This window comes from Ailuropoda melanoleuca, chromosome 2 (assembly GCF_002007445.2).
Source record: "Ailuropoda melanoleuca isolate Jingjing chromosome 2, ASM200744v2, whole genome shotgun sequence".
Taxonomy (NCBI): Eukaryota; Metazoa; Chordata; class Mammalia; order Carnivora; family Ursidae; genus Ailuropoda; species Ailuropoda melanoleuca.
The window spans coordinates 196,462,680-196,470,531 of record NC_048219.1 but is presented as its reverse complement, the minus strand read 5'-3'; the positions used below and the strand labels follow the sequence as shown (position 1 = coordinate 196,470,531).

General features: G+C 47.4%; 1 protein-coding gene across 2 annotated transcripts in view; it reads right to left on the bottom strand.

Moving 5' to 3' along the window:
• Positions 1-4,962, bottom strand: part of RAMP1 (receptor activity modifying protein 1) — a 48,111-nt gene extending 43,149 nt beyond the window's left edge. The window contains exons 1-2 of one of the 2 annotated variants that reach the window (XM_034655496.1): positions 4,853-4,876; positions 3,353-3,463 (exon numbers count right to left, since the gene is read on the bottom strand). The gene's annotated coding sequence lies outside the window, so the exon portion shown is untranslated. Of the gene's footprint in view, positions 1-3,352; positions 3,464-4,852 lie in introns of both variants that reach the window. The other variant, XM_034655495.1, reaches the window with a different exon arrangement.
• Between the last annotated feature and the right edge of the window lie 2,890 nt (positions 4,963-7,852).

Sequence of the window (7,852 nt, the reverse complement as noted above, 5' to 3'; positions counted from 1 at the left end):
GGCCGCGGGAGGACCGCTGGGCGGGCCGGCACCTGCGGGCCGGGGGCCGGACGCGGGGAGGGGGCCGGACGCGCGAGGCGAGGCGACCCCACGGCGAGCAGCGCGCGCGGCGAGGAGCGAGCTCGGGTAGCCCGGACCCTCCGTGGGGGACGCGCACTCGGGCTTCCGGGGAGGCCACGCGCCGCGACTGCTGCAGGGTTTGCTCCCGAAACCTACGCCTAACAGGCAGGTGTTTAAGCCAGGGAGGGTCTCCTAGGGCACCTCAGTCTCAACCAGAGCACCATCCTCTTCCTCTCCCTAGTTCCGGTCACTCCTGCCCCCGGGCGGGAGGGGGGTCTGCTTTGTGAAAGGCCAAGACCACATCTCTCTCCCTGCCAAGGTGCGGGCACTGGGGCACCCGTGGGGACAAAACCAGTCCCGGAGCTTGGGGAGACGCCTAATCAGAAAAGGACAAGCAATGAGGAACTGGAATAAACGCTGAGACCTACACTGAATGAGCAAGGGCATGGGCACCGGGGAGGACAGGCAGGTCAGGTGTGCCCAAATACCCTGGGGCTGGAGTGAACAGGGTCTTCGGAGGACTGAAAGATGGCCCCGGTAGATTGCTGCCTTGGATGGGTGATGAGAAGCAAAGGAGGCTGGAGAACCTGCGACGGAATTCATCAGACTCCGAGCTCGAGCTGAAAGAGGACAGCAGTAGACTTGCCATGAGAGGCTGTCACTCTGGGCTTCTGCGGGCCTGGAGAACGCACAGGGGGAGGGGACAAGAAGCCTGGGCATATTGGCTATAGTATGGGAGAGAAGGGCTCCGACGGGTACCCATGAGAGTTCTGGAGAAAGTTTCCCCGTGCAGAGGTGTGAGTGGGAGACATAAGAAAGCTCTTCTGGTGGTTGGATCTCACCTCATAGTGGTTCCTTCCTGTAACACCTTATTCCAAGGAGAACTCTGAGAAATGGACCTATGCTCACTGAAGGCAGAAGGAGGGAGAATCGCTACTTTGAGTGCAATGGCCACAGTGGCTTTGCTGGTTTCGTACGCTTAGCATGGTGCCGGGCCCAGGTCTGCCCTGAAGGACCCGTTCCCTAGCTAAAGGAAAGGGAGCAGAGCCACCTGCTGTCTGCTCCAAGAACAGGAGGCAGCCAACAACCTGGTGGTCATCCATTCATTCTTCTGAACACAGGCTGGGAGGGCACTGAGGGCCAGAATGCCTACAACTGGGGGCACCAAAGCATCCTGGCAGTGAGGGGTCTGCATCAGATGGCAGGGGAGGGCACAAGCTCCTGACTTGATTAGCCCCTCTTCCCGAACCTTAGAAAGGTGGGTGGCCTGGCTTCCCCACTTGCTTCATTTAATAGATATCTGAGTCCCTACTGTGTGCGAGACAGAGCTAGATGAACAGTGCAGGTCCTGCCCTTCAGCTTGTGAATCTAATGGGCAAATCGAAACTCTCAGTAACAACCCATGAGACAGGAACTGTACCAGGGTGTGGGACACCTGGCCCCGCTGTAGTGTAAGAAGTCTTGAGGGCTGGCCAGCAGGAGTGCACGAGGGGACTGCAGGCCAGAGGAAAGGGCACGGGGAGGGGTGAGTGTGGGACCCCGGCCCAGCTCCACTGTGAACCCTGTGCTAGGCAACAGCGGCCACCAGTGGGGGCCAAGGACACGCATCACTCGGCTATCAGACTTGCCCTCCACTCGCAGATGGCTGCCCTTCCCACTCTTGGCTTATGAACCTTTCTGCGACCTCTCCTCATTGGGCCCTTTGGGACTCCTGTACTCTCATCCTCAGGTAAGCAGGAGACATTTTTTGGCAAAATTTTCTCTTTGAAACTTGACTGCGACAGATAGGATGCAATGTCAGGGTAGGGGGGCCATTCGCCATTTCCTCTCTCCATGTGCCCACACATGCCCCCTAACAGATGCACGACCTAAACAAAGTGTACTTCTCAAGTTCATGAACTTTGTAGATTCACAATTCTCTTGAGAATGCCAAGTGTGTGTGTGTGTGTGTGTGTGTGTGTGTGTGCGCGCGCGCGCGTGTACTTGAGCGCACAGTAGACACCCTGCGGCAGTCTTTCCCAGTCTGCACCGGGGTCTGGGCAAGAGATAGCCAGTAACTACTGCAGGCTCCCTCTTCTGCAAGGGTAGGAATGTGGACGATCTCCACACTTGTCCTACAGCCATGACACACACGAGTCGGCGACTTTGCCCTGGCTAGAGTCTCCCTGAAGCATTTGGACTTCTAACTGGTGGTAGGGAGCATGGGAAACCATCCTACTCCCCAGGCACCTCCAGCTAGATGGACATTAGGGTGCACAACGGAAGAGGTGAGAATATGGCCAGATGCCTGGCTGTGCACACAGCTAGGTTAGAGACACAACCTTGATGGGTCAACGAGAACTGGTCAACATTACTAAAAATTCATATTTAACATAAGAAGGCCGCTGCTTCCAGCAACGATGAAGTAACAGGGACTGGATTTACCCTTCCGCCTTAAATAAAAACACTGGACAAGACTGAGGAAGCCACAGTTGTCACTCTGGACCACAGGCAGGGCAGGACCACGATCCCGGGCAGCAGGGACACAAGTGAGATGAGCCCTGACTGCTTGCTGCCTGCAGCTTCCAGACGACAGGGCAGCTGGGAACCCAAACAGAGCCTGGGGTCTCATGGAGCGGAGGAGAAAGCTGGGAGTCCAGGGAAGCCCTGGCCAAGGCGGCTAGGGAGGCAGGGCTCTGCAGTACAGGGGAGGAACGCTGCCAGGGAAGGTCTGCAGGAAATCACGTCCCCTCCCCTAGCCTCAGCCTAATACTGACTGGTGCTCGCATGGAAGGACACTGTCCAAGGCAGAGAAAAGAACCACCGAGAAGGAACAGGTTGGCACAATCCCCAAGAACTCACACAGGGCCTGGAATAGCCACGCTTTCCAACAATCCTGGTGGAAAAACCTGGAGAGAAGCAGAACGTCTGATAGAGTAATTAGCAAGGTATTGCCTTTGTCGTCAGAAAAATGACACGGGCTGCCCTGGGGCCACTTAACAAAGCTTAAAAGCAAGAACTGATGAAACCAAATGATTTCCAAGTAACTACTACATCCCAGAAGAAAGGCTTAAAAAAAAAAAAAAAAAAGAACAAAGCACCAGGGAACCATAAGACAACCTCGCATGGCCTAATCCACGTGTAACTGGGAGTCCTGTCAGACAGCAATATGTGAACTACTATGTGGACACTGTTCTATAAACCTGCAAATTCAGGAATATGGACAAACCCTAACCACAAGAATCATGAAGAAGAAAATACACCAAGACACATTACAATCAAGTTGCTCAAAACCAGTAATAAAAAATCTTACAAGCGGCCAGGCAAAAAGCACACTGTATACCGAGGAACGGATTCAGACGACAGAAGAGGTCTCCTGGGAAACAGCGCCAACCAGACAGGGATGGGGCGACAGCAGTAAGTACTGGAAGAGAAAACCAGTAAGAGTTCTGTACAATTTTTCAATAATTTGCTGATACAAAGGGGAAGACTTTGCTGACGTCCTCACCACGAGGCTAGCAAGGTAGAGGTTAAGTTTTAATCATCATCAGTGATGAATGGGTGGTTTCAGAGATATGTTTATAAGCAGTAACGACTCAGTTCTGGCATGTGTTTGTGTAGTGCAATTGTTAAGCATTAAACAAAAACAGCATCGCAGGAGCTCTGAGCTTCATCAAGCTTCAGTGTTTCAAATCCCTCAAGAGAGTCTTGCTGGTAAAACCCAAACACTTGGGGCTTGCAAGTGGCTGAGAAGAGCTTGCATAGTTTCTGATTTCCCCAAATGCCCTCTCCAAAAGCAAACAAACAAAAAACAAGTGAAAAGTAAATCCTGCACAAAACTGTGTTGCCAGCATCACTTGGAGAATTTTAGAGCTGAAAATAACTGAGAGGACGGTCACCAGATGCCAGAGTGTGATCTACCTTCCTCCACCCCCCTCAGCCACCCCACCTCAGTGAGCAAAGGGAGCTTGAGAAGAACTGGGGGGCAGGGGAGGGGGGCTGGTGCAGGTCCTAAGATTAAATCTTAACATCCAAGAAATAAAAATAATTTTTAAAGTATCTCAGTACTATATAAAGTATTAAGAGAAAAGTCAATCTATCCAGAGCTACTGCAGAAAAGCAGGAGATGAGATTTCACACACATGAACTGAGGGCTCCTCTACCCTCCAGGAGACTCTATTACAAACGTGTCACATAACTGCACTGGGGGGGTGAGGAATGAGAAACACCTGAGCAAACTGGAAAAGCAGTCAATCTGCTGACTGCACACTGCAAGGCTGAAAAGAACTGCATGCAACGCTGTACTTCTCACGGGGCCATGGTCTGGAAAGGCAGTGACTTCAGGTGTCTACCAGGGCTGAGTAAATCAAGGTGAGTCTGTGTGGAGAGGGCCTAAGATCAACTCCAACAGCAGTGAGCACACCTGCTGACCGGATCCTGGCTTCCATATAGCATTCTCCAATAAAAGAAAATGGAGTTTGTTGGAGATGTAGTTGATTCCAGGGCAGGGGTAGTAAGATGAGCCGAAAACAGCCTGTGGTGCCAGAAAATGAGCACTTGAGAAAGGAGGGTGATTTTCAGAGACACAGAACCCAACCTAACAGGGCTCTGAAGGCTGGTCGCTCCTAAGTCCTTATAGAACCATCGGAGTAACGATATAAGAAATGATAGTATTGTATTATAACTCACAGACCAAGTAAACATCAGTGAGTCCACACTGATCTAAACAACTGAATAAATACATGGGGGAGAAGGACAGCTTTTCCTCACAGGCAAATTCTAAGTAATAAATGTAAAGGAATGAAAGACATACCCAATCATCATCACACAAACACCACAAGAATAGTCGTTTCAGGCAAGATCTGCTGATGGATGCCGAAACCAGTGAGTCGAAGTTTTCATACTGTCGAAGAGCTCCCTCACCTGTAAAGGAGAAACAGTAACTTTCCAGTGGAGAAACCCAGCAGAGGCCACCATAACCAAGGGAAGGACATGACCTGTGAGAGACCTATCACGTACCCCCAGATGTGAGGTACTGATGACACAGCACACCTGTGGCCCTCTGCTCAAAAAATGCATCACTTCAGTCTAATCAGGAGAAAACAGCTGATCAACTGTGATTAAGAGGCATTCTACCAAGTACCCAAACAATACTCATCAAAAGCATCAAGATCGTGAAAGACAAGAAAATACTTAGGAACCGACCTAGTAAATCAAAATTTGATAATTTTGCTGTGGTCATATAAATTGTTAACACTAGAGGAAGCTCAATGAAGGGCACTCATGAACTCCGTACTATTTCTGCAACTGTTCTGTAAGTCTAAGTGTTGATAAATAAAAAGTTAAAAAGCTCTGTACCAAGTACTCAATCTGAACATTGCCCATGTGCCTGTTTCCCAGATGTTCTTGGTGACCACTGTAACCATTCCTAAGTATTTCAGGACTCGTGTGTGTGTGTGTGTGTGTGTGTGTGTGTGTGTGTGTGATAGAGAGATGATGGCAGAAGCCTCTTGATCCAGCCTAACCTGAATTCATTCCTGGAGTTATCAATTATAAGCTGATTTTTTTTTAAGATTTTATTTATTTATTTGACAGAGATAGAGACAGCCAGCGAGAGAGGGAACACAAGCAGGGGGGAGTGGGAGAGGAAGAAGCAGGCTCATAGCGGAGGAGCCTGATGTGGGGCTCGATCCCATAACGCCGGGATCATGCCCTGAGCCGAAGGCAGACGCTTAACCGCTGTGCCATCCAGGCGCCCCTGATTTTTTTTTTTAACTTTTGTTACAGTTGTGTTTTTATAATTTGTCATCAAGTACCCTCTAATATACTAACTTCTATGGCCTGCTTTGTTCTAATATTGAGGCAGGTTACAGATGTTCATAGAAGAGAAAAAAAATAAGTAAAATGAAAATAAAATAGCAGGAGATACAACACAGTCAGAGGCATTATTGCAGCCCACTCGCTGACAGCACTACCAGCAGCACACGCTGACTGAAGGCTGTTTTATTGTAACAAGTACTGTGTTCTACTTTACGCCATCCCTACGACGGAAGATACTTGCCTCCATTTTACACACCAGACAACTGAGGGACAGGGAAATTACCTAACTTGTCCAAGGCTAAACAGGTAACAAAGTTGGAGCAGGAATTTGAACCCAGAAAGCCTGGCTTCAGAGCCTGCATTCTTAAGCAGTAGCTACTAGGCTTTCAGCTTCCTGGCAATAAAAGCAAAGTGATTTATAGTAATCAGTGCCCATAATACACATAATAATGATATTCTCTGATCTGTGAGGACACTGTTACTATCAGCCCTAACTATCATGCTGTTATTAAGATATAAGTTCTACGTAAATAATAGCAGTCAAGGAGCTCTATAGCACTCACAGCTCACGCAGAACTGTTTTCGCTCCCCCGCCCATACTCAAAATTTGGGCAAAGATACCCAGAACCTATAAACAATCTTCTATTGTTTGCATTAGCTTCCTATCGCTGATGTAACACATTACCACAGACTTGGTGATTTAAACAATACAAATTCATTATCTTACCCTTCTGGAAATCAGAAGTCTGACTCAGGTCTCACTAGGCTAAAATCAAGATGTCAGCAGGGATACGTTCCTTCTGGTGGCTCTAAGGAACAATCTGTCTCCTTGCCTTTTCCAACGTCTAGAGGCCACCCTCATTCCTTGGCTCCTGGCTCCCTTCTTCCATCTTCACAGCCAGCAACAGCAGATAGAGATGCTTCTAGAAATGCTATTTCTCTGGTTTTCTCTTTTGCCCACCCAGATAGCCCAGGATCATCTTCCAGATCAGCTGTTTAGTGATCTTACTGACTTCTGCAACCTTAATTCCCTTTGCCAAGTGACATATTCACACACCTGGGGGGATGAGGACAGGATGGTTTGGAGGTCGTTATTCTGCTGACCAGAAGAGCTAACACTTAATAAACATTTTATGTGGAGGTAAATACCTGAAAATAAGTAACAATGATAATAGTGAAAGAGCAGTAAAGTTAATATACGCAGAACACTGGCTGGAGAACTATTCCTTTAAAAAGAAACTACTGATTATACTGGGCTGCTCAGTTACACACATTATCTCCTTTGACCAGAAATGACATAGGCATCAGGCAGAGCCAACCGGGAAGTGTTGATCCCACTTTCTGGTGATAGTCTTAGAGTATCTACAACATTCCAGATGTCTGGTGACCACTAAACATAATTATTTGTATATTCTAGTTGATATAGCTGAAGTATTCTTGATTGTCCCAATAGCACAGTATGAAAGCAAAGTGAGTCCGAGCAATAATGTAAGTATGCTAAAATTATCTGAAACTTTGCTAGTTTAAGATATTTGAAAACTTGGATAATTTGATCAGTCTTTAGAATTCTACCAGAGTTTTATATTATTGACTAATGTCAAATTACAGATTTTAGAGACTAAGCTAAATATTGATTTTTTCACTTGAGTTCCAAGAGATTCACCAATGACCCCAGTTGTTACATTTAACTTGGGAAGCTTCATAACAGTGATCAATTTACTGGTCATAACTTTTTGATCTACAAAAGTTATCTGAGCTTTACCTTTAGTTTTTGAACAGGACATCTTTATTCAAGAAACCTGAAAATTATAATATCAAATGATCCTTTCTATATTTTACCCAAATTGAATGCAGTAACTTGGTCTGTTTGTATTCTTAAAGGGGATTTCACTTCAACAAAACCTTTGGAAACCAATGACTAGAGGTATGCTTCTTATTGTTGCTAGCATGTTGAAAATAATGTCTAGTCCATGTTTCAGCTTATTCAATGTTA